Raw genomic sequence first — 16,600 nt, 5'->3', positions numbered from 1 at the left:
TGCTGGGGGACTGTAACTTAACTTGAACCAGGAAGGGGTCTGGGACAGAAGTTTCATAAATTAGTTTGGCCCAAATCAGTTAAGTCTGATAACTACATTCAACCAGGTTTATCTTAAACTCGTTTCAGCCATTTTGAAACTGGTTTATGTGCACTGAGCTTCTGTTCTGTTACAGGCTTAAACCAGTTTCTGATCACTTAAACTGCTTTACATGTAACTTCTGTCCCTAGCCCTTGAGAACAGCATTATGCTCCACCCCTGGAGAGAGCCCCACTCCCGCAGATGAGAGATGGAGCCTGCCAGGAGAGGCCCAGGTGCATGTGTCTTGGGGAAGGTAGGGGTACCTGCCAGTCCCCTCCTCAGGAGCCATCATTTAGTGGTGTAGTCTGGGAGACTGTCACTGCATGGGGAAGCCACTTGGGGCTGAAGTATGCAGCATTTACCACAACCCCCCAGCCATGATAAGATAAGAGACTGAGTATGAAATTACAGCTCTGCCTGGAGGGTTGAGATCATTGTTTGTGAGGGGTGTTATGGTGATCATCCACTTACATCTTGGCTGCCAAGGTGGCTTTGTTGCACACCTCCCTGTCGGCGGGCAGGAGGACACGTTCAGGACGCAAATGGCTTTCAGCGAGGAGGCCAACAGACAGTGCCACGTGAAGTCATTTGTGCCTCATAGGCCTGTTCCCTGGAGCGATGGAACCAGAGATTCTAATGCCCGAGAGAATTCCCCACGGCCTTGTAAACCCCCAAAACAAATGGGAAAGATGTGGCCTCCAGGCTACTGCTTTGAGCAAGGGATGTGCTGAAATAAGAGCTTGTGGTTCCTGCATGTCCAGCTGCTGCTTCTGAGCTCAGCGGTGAAAGACAGGAAAGGGGCAGATGCTGTGGCACGCATGGCTCTTGACACAGATGGGTGCAGGGGTACCTAAGCTGTGGGATGGTATGGTTGTGGCTGGCCCACAGATAGGATAAGAGACGTATGTAAGAGGTGTACTCCACTCCCTTGCTGAGGTGGCTTCTCCTTAGCAGTGCAGGTCTTTACTGCAATAGCAGAAGAATTGCTGTCCTATGTCCTGCTGTTGCCATGAAGTTCCACATAGCTAGGAAGCGCAGCTCACCTGTTGCCTGCCACCCCAAATGTGGCCCTTTCCTAGGTAGTGGGTGAGAGAAAGGGAGAAGAAGAAGGAGGAGGTGCTGGCTTTCAGTCCAGGATTATGGTGTCCTGAGTTTATCTTGGCACAGTTACATGAGTACCTAAAACACCCGGTGTAAACAACGCTGAAGGTCCTGCATAAAGTGGGCAAGAAGAAAGCAAGGCAATAGGGAAAGGCTAGGTGAGGTTCACTTGCAGATGGGCAATCATCCACACTGTGCTTGGCATCCACAATAAGTCCCATGTGCAAATGAAGAATTGGGTAATGGGTGTAAGATGAGTTGGACAAGGAGGGGCAAAAGTGTTGAGTCCAAGCTAGCAGGTGGGGGCAGGAGGCACTGGAGCCAGGGCTAACTAAGAATGCAAGAGCAGAGGAGCCAGGGCGAGCTGAACTCAAAGGAGGCGTGTGTCTGGACAAGGAGCAGTCAAGCTAACGGGCTGCAGGCATCATGCCACTTGTCACTGTGTGAGCTGCTGCAGAGGCACACAGAGCAGTGGCACTACAGTCACCCTTCCTAGGACAGTTAAGTCAGGCAGGGCATGGAGATGTGGGGACAAGGCATCCTCCTACTGCTAACTCAGCTCCATGCAGGGGTGTTCTTTCAGTAAGTCCGGTGGCTTTTCCCAGAAGCTTCCCCTCCTCCTCACATGTTTCTCTTTGAATTCCTCCATGTGACTCTCATTGATTGTCTGAGAGCATCAGTTCTGGGAATTAATTGAACACCTTGCCCCTCAACGGTTCCAAAATCAAATTTAGTTGGGTCAAATTCAGCAAGGGACTGAGTGCTTGCAGTATCCATTGATTCCAGCTGGGCTTGTGTAACAGGGAGCCAGAAGGCTCCTGTTACTTAGGAGGAAATTGCAGCAGGGTGAGCTGGCTCAGAGAAAGCTAACAGCTAAAGAATTAGCTACTTGCTAGCTGAGGTTTAGCCAAAGGCCAGCAATAGCAGGCACAAGGGACAGACAACCAGGGTACTTGGTGGGCTAAGAGCTGCAAACAGCAGCTAAGCAACTGCAAGGGAAAGCAGACGGGTCCCTTGGGTCAGAATGAAGACACCTGTGATGGCTGCTGAGTCACCTGACTGGAAGGGGTAGGGCTTAGCACAAGGATGGGCAGCCTGTAAGCTGGATCTGGCATGCGGAGGGACTTTGCCTGGCCCATGGCAGGTCCCTCGGTCCCACCTGGCCCAGGTGCTGTCCAGCCGCCCCCTAGTCATGCAGCTGGACTGGAACGGCTCTGCAGCTGACTGCATTTCTAGGCATCCCAGGCAGTGGCAGCTCCGTCCGGCTACTGCCACTGCTGTCCCCAGCCCCGTGGTACTGTACAGTAACACCTGCAAGGCATAGGCATGGCTGTAGGGGTGGTTTGGAGGCTGTGAATAGACCTTAAGGCTGCAAGTATCCTGAGGGGCTCAAGCAGGCTGGGATGCAAAGTAGGACAAAGACCATCAGAGTCTGGGTGGGACCTGCCGGTGGCCAGAAGAATGGAGGGCTCTGCCTAGGACCCTTAGGCAGCCTCCTTTTGTAACAGCCTCCCTTCAGTGGTTACATCCAGAGGCAGACAAAGTTCTTTGGGTAAATCCAATATCTTTAATTAGACCAACTCAAATAATTACATCAAGGCATGGCAGGCAAGAAGAGAAGGGTACCCAGAGTCAGAGTAGGGCAAGGGTTGCATGGCCACCAGGGAGCGTCGCAGCCACCCCTGGAGCCTGAACATTGCCACAGCTTGCAAGTGCCCAGAGCCCCTGAGGACTTGGTTCTTAAAATAGTATACAGCAGGCACTGGTGACACTGCTGCATTATTCCACATGGAGCTGACATTTAACATCACATTGCAATGCTGTGTGAGGGTTCAGGACCAGAAATAAGGTGACAATGAATTCTGTACCCAGTTGTTGGGAGCACCAAACTTGCACATACACCTAGACTAACCTTGCAATGAACTCCTGTGCGATCATTCAGCCTGATCAGTCCAAGATATATGAAAATCATTTCCAAATGATCATGTATGTGTGGGCTGTTTTCCTCAGTTTGATTCATCATGTGTAATTTCTCCCAAAGCCCTGGCAGGCGTTCCTGACTGCTCACAATCTGCTTGCCGTTTGCTTGCTTTCAGGACGTGGCTGCCCCCAGGGAGTGTTGCTGTGGCTCGCAGCCAAAGGATGTTGCTATTTCCACCTACAGCCTGTAGGCCTAGATAGGTTCTCTTACAGCTCCTGGCAGCCTGAAATGTCATCAGCTCCCCATTCTCTGACCCTTTTGTTTGCATGGGTTTTGGGGGTCAGAGGTCACACTGCTGATTGTTTTGGGATCCTTGATCTCTTTACTTTTCTCACAGTTTCTAAGGCGACCAGTGCCATGAGCGACCAACGTCAATGCTTCTGTCTGATTCTCTGCTTCACCTCTGTGCCCTGTGTTACGGAAACCCCTTGTATTCATGTTTCTCTGTGCTACCACTAACTATCTCTAGTCCCGCACTTGGCAAAGAGTCATATGACTTTGAAATACAAAGTGGGGCCAGATCCGTGCTTATGTTGCTGCTGATTTTTTTTAAAGATTTTGCAAGTGGGGAAATGACCCCCTTGAACGGCTGCTCCTGGGGCTAAGCAGTTCCTTTGCTTTACTGCATTTTTGGATTCGGTTTAGGAGTGGTGAAAAATCCAGAAGTAACAGCCCCAAGGACTCTGGCCTTCTCCCTAGCCACAGAGCAAGGACAGAGAGTAGCAGCAAGGCAAGTGTCTCTTATGCTGCACCACCAACATGCTTAGTGGATCCATCTCCACAGTTGCAAGGGTTTCTATGTCTCAGGAATATGAAGTTCACCTGAATCACTTCAAAACCAGAGAAAAGTCAGGATTCACCTTCCCGGAATGATGGGAAATGGGAACATTTGGAAGGCAATGAAGTAAGGATGTCTTAAGAGGCTGGATATGATGCATTGCTCAGCCTCTTTTCTCCAGGCTCAGGTTCAGCACCTCTGCCCTTTCCTCCACAGGCCTGGGCTGTTCAGACCCAGAATCAGCTCTAGTGGAAATAGAGCAGGTCAAGGTTGGGAGTGAGACCTTCTGGAAATGGTGCATTTTGCAATTCCCCAAACCAACCATTTTTGTAACGTTTTGAGGTAGGTTTGTGAGGGGATTCTGGGCCTATTCACACCAACGAGAGGGGGTGGTTCTACTCTTCTCATAATCACTCACCCAAGGGTGCCCAGGGGAGTTCCCTGTGCACTGGGCTGAGACAAGCACTTCCTGTGATGGGACAAGCCCTTCCAGTAACACGTTGGTGGGTTTATACACTTTCTTCAGGTCAGCCCCAAGCAGAAATAGTTCAGAGATTTCAGCAACAACCTTTTTAACTTTTCAGAGCTGGGGGCAAGCTGGGCACATGAGCTGTTTGCATGGCTCGGTCTGTCAACACGTCCCATCAGTGTGAACCTTGATCCTGGGGGAAGGGACTTTCCAGGCTGATTCAGATCTGCCCCCTCCACTCCCCCATTTACCTAACAGCTGTGGGAGGCTGTTGCAAATGGCATGTGTCCTTCCACCATCCAGCACTGCCTAGGCTTGCTTCCTTGTGCATCCACTTGTCCTTCCTCTCTGCCTTGCCACTGCTGTCCCCTGTGGTGGTGCCAACCCACTTTGGCTTCACAGAGATGGGGGCCTGGACAGCAGGAGGAGCACCTGCACTTACTGTTCCTTCCCCCTTGTCTGCACCCACCCAGAAGATGCTGAGCAGACGCGGTGCCCGGACCGCTGGATAGCTTGGCAAAGAGAGACCTCTAGCGGGGGTTCAAGGACAGAAGTTTGTTCTCCCAAATGCGCGTGGAGCAGGTGATTTATTTGTGGCCGAGAGCACGTGTGCACATCTGCTTTTTGGGTAGCTCTTCCCTGGCTGGCTCTCCTGATGCCTGTATAGCAAGGACTCCTGATTGCTTAGTTTCACTCATCAGCCCGAGACAGATGCTCTGGTTCCCTTCATCATTACCTCATTTTACCACCACAAGGGAAAACCACATCGGGGCCCAGCTATGGTATGCAGCTCTGAAGGGACCAAGCTAGGACCTGCCTTCCATGCTGGGCACTGACTGTAACCTGAATGACCACCGCAGTGACCAAGGGCTGTTGTCCTGTGACGTCCCTGAGTCTTGAGCCTGAGACGATTGCTGTGTTCTCTCAATGAGTATTATACAAGGACTAGACATCAATGTGAGGACATGGTATCTATGTTGCCCTCAGCTGGGGTGAATGCTACAAGGCCACTGCCATAAACCAAGCCCAACTGGAGACAGGTGTGTCCTCCCCACAGCAGGGCACCACGTGCAGGGGCAGGTGGCTGCATCTTTCTCTGAAACATTTGGGATTTGCTGCTCTAGGACGCTGGCAGGCTAGCAGGGCCAGCTGGCTTCCCCAGTTTGGCAGTCTCATCTGCTCTCGGATCTGTCTCATCCAAGACTGATGGGTTGTTTGGTAATTTCAGTTCCTCCCATAGCGCCTGACCAGCCTTTGCTGTGGTTTCTGTAGAAGTGATTTGGCAGACATCTTTGTGGAAGGGGATGGAGAAGAATCCATCTGCAGCATTTAAAAGTAGCTTCTGATAGTGCCTTGGACCTGTCAGTCTGACTCCAGCACAGGCACAGACCTATAATCTCCTGGTTCCCCAAAGACAGAGCTAATCTTTGATTTAGTGTTTGGGTCTTGTTGAAATCCTGTTCTTAGCCCTGCTACCACTCTCTCTCACGGGTTGCACATAACTAGGCTGAAGTGTGCCAGAATACCATCAGGGAATAACTCATGTGAAGGAAAAGATTTCTCTGTTCTCCTGGGAGGCTTGAGCATGTACAGCATAAATAACTTGCTCTGAACCTGGCTTTTGGCTTGGTCCCATCACAGAAGTCTGGAGACTTTGCCCTCTGGGCCAGATGGTGGAGTGGTATGGGGTACATGTAAGAGAGAGAGAGGTATCATCACATAGAACAGGGGAGGGCAAAATGCGGCCCTGGGGCCAGATGCAGCCCACCAGACCATCCTATTTGGCCCACAGGGCCCCTAAAATATTTAGAAAATTAATATTTATCTGCCCCTGGCTGCCTGTCATGCGGCCTGCGATGGCTCGCCAAAACTCAGTAAGCGGCCCTCCGCCCAAAATAATTGCCTTAGAAGCTGCTGCTTTTATAGCAACCTCTTGGCAGCTGCTTCTTTTATAGCAACCCCTTGGCATCCTGATGGCAGCAAGGTCCCCTCGCACTACATACTGTACAAGTCCACGGTGTGTCACGGTACATAACCTAAGCAGACAGAGAGAAATGTTATCCCCCTTTTATGAAAAGAAGTGTGTGGCTCACAGATGAAGCAGCTGGGTGAATTTGTGGGAGTCAGGCATTGAACTCACTTCTCTTGATCCGAACCCAAAGCTTTGATCGTAAAACCATCCTTCTTCTCAGACCCCCGTCATTGGTCTCTGCGTACGAGAAGGTGATGCCTGGCTGTTGAGAGCAGAAGCTGTGTAGCTGTTCTTTGTACCTAATTAATTTGGTGTAACTGTCTGTTCACAGGACAAACCTGTTGCCTGAATTTCATGCTAAATGGGGTTGGCCTTGTTGGGATGTGGCCTTGTTTACTGTTGCGCCCACTTGGAGACCTGACATTTCAGCTTGGGGGATGTTGGGGGAAGGTGGTTGGCAACAGAGAGTGGGAAGAGCTGGGACAGGTGGGCTCAGACAGGCACAGCAGAGAGTGGAGGGGCCAAAACTGAGAGCGAGCCTTGGCAGAGGGAAGTGGTTTTGCTGCATTGGAGAAGGGCACTTTCACATGCACTTGCCAAAAACTGTTTTCCAATCCCTTTTTCCAAGCACTAGAGAGAGGATCACAACAAACTCTTCCTGTAGGCTCTGATGCTTCTAAGGGAACAGATTGGGCTGCGCAGTTCCCTTTAACATTAACAAAGAGCCTGGTACTTATGCCCCTGTGCCATGGGCCGAGGAAATGTTCTCCAGGGACTTTCCTCAATCCACTAGCCAAATGTTTGCCATATTGCGGGTTGTGGGGCCCAAGGTGACTGATATCAGTGAAGGGACCTGGGAGAGGACAGTGGCAGAGTCCCCGAGGCAGAAGAAAACACTTCAGAAGGAAAGAATGACATGAAATCCTCTGGTGAGAGGCTACTCTAGCAGCCGGCTCCGCTCGGTTCATACCTAACATCCAAAAATTGAGTTTTTGTGAGAGGGTGTTTTGTGTACACCGATCCATGCCTCACCGAGAGAGCAGGGACCCTACACTGAGCTGACGTTTGTGCTTTGGCTGGGATTGTCTCTCCCACCAAGATTAATGCTCCCTGAAATTTGTTAACACATTCACAGTTAATGGTCCACGGCCACCAAGAGTCTGGTGTCAAAAAAAAAAAAAAGGTAGTAGATAACTCCACTGCTTTAAAAGCAAGTCACTCTGGTACCATCTTGTGTGTGTCTCTCACTTGAGTTGTAGCCTCATGTTGGCACTGGCTCCACTGGCAGCCTTGGAAACACAAGGTGTTTGGAGCCCCGTACTCAGGCACTCATCTGTTGTGCTAGGGCGATGGTGCATGTATGTTTGGTGCACAAAAAGCCTTTGACCTACACCAGTGTAGAGGCTGTGGGACTCAACACAGCATGAGAGACCCTTATAATGGCCCAGGGAGCACATTAGGACGGACAGACGTCTACACACGCACAAAATGGAAAGTCTAACCCGGGGGTGGGCAATTATTTGGGCTGGTGGGCCACTTAATGAGTTTTGGTGATGTGTTAAGGGCCACACCTCTCTCTCTTTCTTCTGCACCCCTATCCCCCCCCCCCTCCCAGGGCTGCAATCAGCGTGGAAGCCTGAACCCACCCACAGCTTTAGCATGTCCCAGCCCCCACAGCCAGAGTCTACCCACCCACACCTTTAGCACACCCCACCATCCTCCCCCCCACCCATGTCCAGACCCAGCAGCTGCCCAAATGCAGCCAGCTGCCTCCAGGTCAGGACTCCAGGCATGGGGGGAGCATGCTACAGCTGCAGGTAGGTTCACGCTTCCACTTCCACACTAGCGGCAGCCCCAGCCCAGAGAGACAGAGAGCTCCCAGCACCATGCGGCTGCTGGAGCTGGCTCCTGCCCGTGTGCAGACCAGATCCATTCACTTGGCAGGCACCCGCCTGCAGGCTACATTCAATCAGTCGGTGGGCCAGATTCAGCCCACAGGCTGTATTTTGCCCACCCTTGATCTAACCTTACCCCCTTCCTGGAGTTGGGTTTTACAAGTAAGGAACTGACAGCGGTCCCTGGTTCTGGCTGCTGCACTCACTTGCACTCACTGCCCCCCTTCCATGCTGCTCAGCATGCAGCTATGACCCTCTCTCTTAAGCCCACTCCCAGCTTCCTTGGGCCTAAGCTAAGGAACAAGTCAGCATCAGCCTCTTCCCTCTTTCCCAGGAGATTAACTGCTGCTGCTGGGGTGGCTATTACACTGCATGGCAAGAACCACTTCACTTGATAATGCACTGGGTGCTCTAGTTGGAGCTCTAGGCAAGGATCTGTGCAGCATCCAAGTAACTAGAGTCTATAAATGGGGCTTGGGTACCCCAGGGTGTGTGTACATTGTTTCTGTGGCACTCCTCAGAAGCAGCTGAGGACATCCCTCTGCCACAATGAGCATGCTGGAGGAAGCTTTCAACAGCCATGGCAGGGGCCACAGCAGGGCAGCTTCACCACCTCATTCCCAGGGCTGGTGTGTATGGAGCAGGAATGGATGGCTGGGGCTCCCAGGAGCCCTGTGGAAGGGTTATGGACATATCTGAATCACATGGGTGTTTCTGAATATCTTACTTATCACTCCCCACGCCCCTGGCTGCAGCACCAAGCAAATCATCCTTAGGCATCAAAGTGCACTTGGCCATTTCGTCTCTTATTAAAACCATTGATGACAGCCCCATTCAAGCCACAGCAATCTTTTGAAGAGGCCTGTTTAGTGCCAAGATGTCATATCAGAAACCACAGGACGGTCTGTCAATGACTAGCTCAGACTAAGGGCTTGTCCTGGAGAAGACCATCATGGGGGAGGGAAGACAAGTCTCCTCCTCTGTAACTTGGGATGGGATCTGAGCAATTCAGTTCTTATCTGTCCTGGATTAATTTGAGGAGGGGGATTTCTTAAAAGCCTTTTTGGCTCTGGGTCATGTTTATTCTTCCCATTGCCAACAGGTTGCCTTTGTGCTCTGAAAGCTTACGTGACTAAGATCGTATCATCCATGATGTGCGGTAGGAGACACACAGTGGGAAGGAGGTCTCTGTCTGTTCTTGATGATTAGAAGTTCCCTCTTTCCACTCTTTGCGGGCTTGCAATGCCATCCAAGTTACAACAGGGCTATTGTGAGTCTTGCGTAACATCATTTGCTATACAAGAGAAGTCAGAGAAGCAGAAACTCTCTGTTTGTTCTTGGCACTGCTTAGTACACATGCTTATTGTGTCTGTAACTCAAGAGGAGCTGGGTTTGGAACGGATTTCTGTGGGTTAGGGTTTGCCACAGTTGAGCTCTCCAGAGTTGTTCGGAGATGGGCTGAGAACATTTGAGGAGGAAAAGGGCAGCCGGCTGCAAACGCTGATATCACGTTAGGCCAGTTAGTAAATGACCAGGAATATTTGTGTGGTCTAGGAGACCTGGGGTGTTGCTACAAGTGTGATCTCTCACAAGCTTGCAAGGACAGGACCAAAGGGAAATGCTCTGTGAGCTGACACTGCTTTAAACAGCATTGTTAGTGCCTTGGGTTCTTCCTTTTGTTGCCACTGCATTTATGACCCAGATACGTTGTTTCGAGTGAACCCAAACCCTCAGACCAACCACTACCTCTCCATTCAATAATAGGTGAATTTTATTGATACACAGCAATAGCAGATAAGAATAATGCAAACAATTCTATATCTACCAGTCCTAGAGCTGTCATCAGAGGGAAGGTACATCTGGCCAGTATGCAAGCTTCACCCTGAATGTCAGATGTCAGCATCCTGGAGGTTGGAGGCCAAGGCCCACTCCCCCCAAGTGACTTGGGTGAGATGGGCTGGTGGTATGCCCTCTGTCCATGGTGGCCTCGGGTTCCCCTCTTGGACCCTTTTCTGCTCTGCAATCCCTCCATTTGTATTCTTTTCTCCTCCGGATGACTCTTCATCTTTGGGCATTGCTTGTTGGTCTCTCTGTAGTTGTCATACTGTCCACATTCTGTCCTATCAGCATATTCCTTTGTTTCACAAGCCTATCACATGCCCACGTCCTAATTTGGTCCTTTCCAGGTCTTCTCTTAAATTGGTTTATTCCCCCAAACCAGAAAGCCCAAGGCCCTGCAGTTGGACACTGTGACCTGGTGCCACTTTACCTCATGTTATGGAACAGTGTGGAACATGTCTTCAGTTTCCCAGCCTGTGTGCCCGTTTTCTTCTTGCCTGTCAGAAGCAGTGAGCCTTGCAGAAACTGTCATACACAGGCTCTTTAGAAATCAATAAACCCTTGTTGTTGCCCTGGACCATTATGCTAATATTTATCTACTTTACCTATAAGCCTATTTCCAAAAGTAAACCTCTAAATACCATTTTGTAGCCATCACCTCTCGCTTCAATTCCAGCCTGATTTGAGTATGCACTATCTCTGTACCTGCCTGTATCAGCCCAGTAGGTGGTGTATAGGTCGGGACTGCTCTGCGCAGGCTTGACCTTCTGTCTCCACTAGCACCCTGGTACATCAAACATTTCCCCTAAGGTGACCTCTCTCTGATCACCTGCCATGCCTTGACATTAATGGAAAGAAAAAGGCAGGCAGAAAGCCCCTGGCAATATGGAGGCAGGCAGCTCTGGGGAGTGGGATGCAGCCACATCCTGGCTGAGGATAGTGAACATATAAGCTGGGCAGAACCTGTGGAAGCTGAGATCCCAGCTTCCATTTGTTCATGTGCCATTGCGTTGTCCAGAGCACAGCCCAATTCATCCCTGCTGTGAATATGTTGACTCACAGGCAAGGCAGATTTAGTCCTGCGGGCTAACTTTCTGCACCAGTGGAGCGAGCAAAATGAATAAGCCCGTAGTCTGTGATAGCTCAAAGTGAAGGGAGCCAGTCGCTCTTGGTCATAGCAGCCTCTGCACTGATGCACACCACATTTGCTCCTCTCACATGCTGTATCTCTGATGCCAGCTTCTCCCAAGCTTGGCAACATCAAGGTTCCAGTGAACTATTTATGATTAGGGATGTGTCTCCACAGAACATGAATAACCTGTCTGGCATGTCCAGGTATTGGCTGGAGCCTGGCACTGACCCTCCCTGCCCCGCTCCGCTCCGCTCCCCACCTTTGTTCCTATCCCCAGCAATCCCTGCTTGGGAGCACAGGAACACCTCTGTGTCTTCTTACCCACCTTGCAATGCCTTGTGCCATTTCTTCTCTCTAGAAAAGACCATTGGGGGCTTCTGACCTGTTAAAGCATCTGCTTCAGGCCGATGAAAGGCTTCTTGTCCCCTCCTGATGGAGGTGACAGGGACCTGCATCCAAGGGAGTAGACAGAAGGCTTTGGGTGGGCCTGTAGTGCTTTCCAGATAGGCAGGGGAAAGCAGAGCTTGGGGCCGATTCTGCAGGGCCAGACTGCCAGTCACCATGGGGCTGGGTGGGGCTGTGGGCAGGCTGAGGGGTGAGAAGAGAGACAAGTGTGTTGGGTGTCAGCCTGGTTGCTATTCTCTTGGCAGCCAATCCAGGCCTTTGAAGCCTACAGGTGTCCTGGGGGCTACCTTGTCTGCACACACAACCTGTGTCTGCGCAGGGGGAAAACGGGTGCATTGGGTTATTTGCACTCCCTGATCAAGGCGTTGCCTGTCCATCTGTGGCCTGGGGTTCAGGGAATGATGGTGCATCCTTTCTGCTGACCTGGGAGCACTCTGTCAAGCACCTTTAGCCATTAATTACAGAGAACAGGACCTGAAACCAGTTGGAAACAGAGCTCCAAAATTGCTCAGGCTTCCTGGCAGCTCAGTTCTGGGAAGGGACTAAGCCTGACAAGTGAGAACACGGCTTCTGTGGGTGGTACCCCGTCCCCATCTGGAAGTGCTGAAGCCAACGGGAGCTGTGTAGTTGCGAAAGTCTTGGAGGTTTCTAACTCATTTGGCTGTTCCTCCATGTCAGAGAGGGAGACAGACAGGCAGGCAGACACGCAGGTCCAGACCCCAAGACTTGGGCTGGAGCAGAAAACTTCCTAGGAGGCAACAGGGTGGTTGTGCAGTATCTCCGGAGGGGCACTGTGCTAATAACAGGCCTGGTATAAGGCAGGAGTCCCCAGGGCAGGATTCTGCTCTCGCAGGAACTCAGGATCAAGCCCCAAAGTGAGTGGATCTGTGAGGAACGTGACCAAGAGCTTTGTCAGGGAAGGATTAACAGAGCCAGTAACAAGCCCAGGTACATGTGGGTGGCTGTCGCTGGGGGCTGAACAGTCTGCGTGTCAGACGTGATGAGGATGATCACACTCCAGCATATGTTGGGAGCTGTCTAAGTGGGGAGAAGGGATTGCTTTAGCAACCCCCAAATAATCATAAGTAACTAAATCAAAATGTTAAGTGCATAGTCAGCTCTTTATTATGTAGCTCCACTATGCTGGGTGGGGAGCGGCATTCATGGGAATTAATTGATATGTTTAGGAAGTTGTATATGTACATGCTGAAAGACAGTCTCTGACCCGAGGAGCTTATGTGCTAGAGACCCAATCGGCTTGCACTGGGCAGGTGACTGTACATAATGTGCCTCTTGTAGTGGTTTCTCAACATTTCCTGTAGTGCTATTCTCCTCCTGTAGCCCCTTTCCACAAGGGTCACGGCCTCCATATCTGCATGGAGCATTATTCCAGACCGGCTCTCATCACGGACTGTGACTTTTCTTATTCCACTGTAGATGTCTGACCAGGGAGTCCATCACGCTTGGTTATCCTACCTAGTTGGCATGAGCTTCCCTTGTGTAGAGAGCCATCCGCTGCCTCTAGGGCAGGGGTAAAAGTCTCCATTGCACAAATGGCATAACAGAGTCCTAGACTAGAGGGACCTGTTCCAAGTGGTTGTCCTCCTGCGACACCCTGTGCTGCGTACCAGCTGGACCACAGCCGCTTGCTGGTACAATAGTGACATCTACTGGAAAAACTCTTGTACTTTGGGCTTTACATTCGGTGAGGAGAGGCTGGGCAAGTGCAGCAACACCCCCACCTTGCATGGTGCAGGCCTGGCCCTGTTACCCTACTCTGTGCATCGCACACCAAGCTCTGTCCAGTTTGAATCTGACTGTCTAACCAATTGAAGGGGGCCCAGGCTGAACTCCTCAGACTTCAGGGTGTTTGGGTTCAAGAGCTAAACCTCCAGGTGAGGTCTATTCCTATCACGGGCACCCTGGTGTTCTGGAGACAGTGGTGTCCTGGGAAGGCTTTTGCAGGTTGGGCTCAGCTCTAACTACCCATAGGAAGCAGGAGTGGTGCTTGTACAAGAGAGAACAGCAGCAGGGCAAGCATCCTCATCCGGTGTATCCCACCAGGGCTCCTACCTACAGGTGAAGGAGGCATTGCCTCCCTGCCAGAGGCAAAGACTACTCCCCTTGGCTCATTTCATCCTTGGTGTCTCAGCCAAGTGTAGGGGCCAGTCCACTATGATGCTCCAGTCTCAGAATTGCTTTTCCTTGCCTGTAAGATTCACACCAAACCCAGGCTCCATCTCTCGAGAGCCTCACGCAGACCCCTGCTAGCAGCCAGGACTCTGATGGTGCCAGTTACTTTGGTGGGTTGTGACCATAGCTTGCTGAATAGGATCAACTTTTGAGAGGGCCCAAGAAGGTTATGGGGAAGACAGGCCAGGGTGTGGTCAGGATGGTGAGACCACGGCATGCTTCCTGCTTAGAAAGGAGCAGAGCTCAGCTGACCTGTGAGCTCCTTTAGCAATGGTTGTGTTGCACACTCAGATGCTACCTATAAAATCTCCACCCCAGGGGAGACCACTAACACACAGTGAATGCAAAGACAGTCCTGAAACAGAACAACCATAGGAAAAGCTGTGTAAAAGCTAGTATTGCCAGCATGGTGATAGTTTATCACTGGATCTGTCACTGGATCTTTTCTTGGGGGTTCCCAGACAAATGGTCTTTATTAATGCTTTTGTATCTGTTTCCTTTAGTGACACTAGTGATGACTTCAGGTTGCCCTAGCAATGTCCAGGAGCTCTTTGAGGGTGACTTGCTTCCTGGCACTGACAGCCCACCTCAAAGCTGCATTCAACTGAGGCACAATCAGGGGTAGGCATAATATGGCCCGTGGGTCGGATCCCGACCAGGTGATTTTATCTGGCCTGTGGTGGGTCCCTCGGCACCACCTAGCCCAGGTGTGGGAGGCAGCTTAGGCCATGGTTTGTGCACCTGGCCCTGCCATCCCCAATGTGGAAGTGCCACCTGGCTCAAACGGCTCTCAGGCATGCTGGGAGCAGTAGTCTGGGGGGCCACGTGGCATGGCAGCAGAGCAGGGGAGGCAGGGTGGTTGGACATGGCTTCCTGGCAAACCCCATGACAGCAGCTCTCTGCCCTCATGCTTTGGGCTGCTGCTGCCAGTGTCTCTGCCACTGCTGCCAACCCCAGCCCCACTGCCTGGACATCCCAACCCATCTGCCCTGCGCCCACTGCCAGAGGCGCTGGATGGAGCGGGCAGGCAGGCAAGTCCATGGAAACTGGCCTGGGACCCCTGTGGGCAGGGCATGCTCGTCCAGGCAGATGGGATGGGGCTGCGGATGGGTGGGGAGCAGATTATGGCTCTAGTCTGGACCCAGCCCCACGCTGTCACTGCCCTGCGATCCCAGCCCCACCTGCCCATCCTGCTCCCTGCCTGCCCCTTGCATGCCTGCTTCCCAGACTGCCAGTGGCCAAAAAGCCCCTTCCAGCATCTTCTCCACCAGTGGCTTATCCTCCAATGGATGGCTGAATAGGAGAGATCTCCCTGCAGCAGATCTCTCCTGCCAGCACTCATCTACCCTTGTACTCTGCTTCAGCAGCACATATTCAGAGCCGCTCGCCGCACATAGCAACATGTGTCCAAGCTGCAAGTCTGTCGATCCCAGATGAGCCTTATCAGCCATCTTCGGCCCCACAGATAAGACAATCGTCTTCGCCTGCGAGGGCTTGCTGATGTTGATGATGGTACCCAGGGGTCTGGACTTCTGTTTTGACGCTGTCCCCCATCCTGTGTGACTCCAGGCCCCTTACTCCCCCTTTCCTTATCCTCCTTGGTGAAGACACTGGGAGACTGCCACCACGACAGCACTGCCACCACTAAGTACTGGGTACCAAAATATCAAATGGAGGGAGGGCTATGGGGGCAAAGAGTTTCCTGTACGGGCCAGTAAACCTCCGTGCATGCTTCCTTTGTGAGTACCAAATATTTGCTCAACCGTTAACACCACAAGTCCGAGCTGCAGGGACCGGTTTGGGATGCCTGGAGACAGCGGTCGTGTGCTGCAGCCAGGTGTGTGCCCACAACCCACGCTGCATGGCTGCCTGTGTTTGCAGAGAGTGAGGGGAGGCCTCACTTGACTTTCAGACCAACTACAAAGCAGCTCCCGGTACGTAATGAAGGTTGAGCTCGCCTCACCACTGTTCATGCCTAGGCAGCTGCCTCGTTCAATCCCCTTCTGTCTCTCTCTTTCTCCCTTAATTTATTCATCTCGTCTGCATGTTTAACAGCCACTCGGAGAGAGGAAACAATAATCCTCAGTCTACAATGGGAGCTTGTGACTCTCACTCTCCTAATGGGCTGCTCTTTGGACCCCTTACAGTTCAGGGGTTGAAAAGAGGAAAAGCCCTGGTGTTGAAAGTGCAAAAAAACCCGCTGCTGCTCAAGCCGGGGCTCACATGCCTTTCCCCCCCCCGCACACCCTTGACTGGGCTCGCACAGGAGCTGGGACCCCGCGGTGGTCCCTGCTGAGCAGCCGGGGAAAACCGGTCCCTGCAGTTGGGGGGGGGCGGCGGTGGCGTGCATGTTGGCTTTCTCCACACAGCTCCCCGCGGCTGGAAACAAAGGCAGACCTCCTGGCCTCCAGCTCGACCTCTCCGGACTCAAGAGGAAGGGCAGCTGAAACAAGTCCTCTCCAGCACTGCAAATATGATGGCCCTTGGCCTGCAGCGGCTGGGCAAGCACCGCTGGGGGAAGCAAGAGTGAAAGCTGGGCCCGGAGGATGCTGGCCCTGTGCAGAGTTAAACCCACAAGCCCTGCCTGAAAGGACAAGGCCTTGACCACCAGGTCATGCGGTTGGCTGGTGCCACAGCCTTCCCGAAGCTCCCCTTGTAGGGGAGCCAGTGCACGTCTGCATGGAAAGTATCAAGGGGCCCAGAAGTGGGGCTTGAGTCAGCTGGGCCCTGTGGTGCATGGTGCAGGGCCCTCCC

General features: G+C 52.0%; 1 long non-coding RNA gene across 1 annotated transcript in view; it reads left to right on the top strand.

Moving 5' to 3' along the window:
- Positions 1-16,102, top strand: part of LOC132246542 (uncharacterized) — a 33,370-nt gene extending 17,268 nt beyond the window's left edge. Inside the window, exons 2-3 of the long non-coding RNA XR_009457878.1 lie at positions 14,350-14,467; positions 15,211-16,102. This is a non-coding gene — a long non-coding RNA (uncharacterized LOC132246542). The remainder of the gene's footprint in view (positions 1-14,349; positions 14,468-15,210) is intronic.
- The last annotated feature ends 498 nt before the right edge of the window (positions 16,103-16,600 follow it).

The sequence above is a fragment of the Alligator mississippiensis genome, chromosome 16 (assembly GCF_030867095.1).
Source record: "Alligator mississippiensis isolate rAllMis1 chromosome 16, rAllMis1, whole genome shotgun sequence".
Classification (NCBI taxonomy): Eukaryota; Metazoa; Chordata; order Crocodylia; family Alligatoridae; genus Alligator; species Alligator mississippiensis.
Note: the sequence above shows the minus strand (reverse complement) of the source record. Positions and strands in the feature narration are given on the sequence as shown.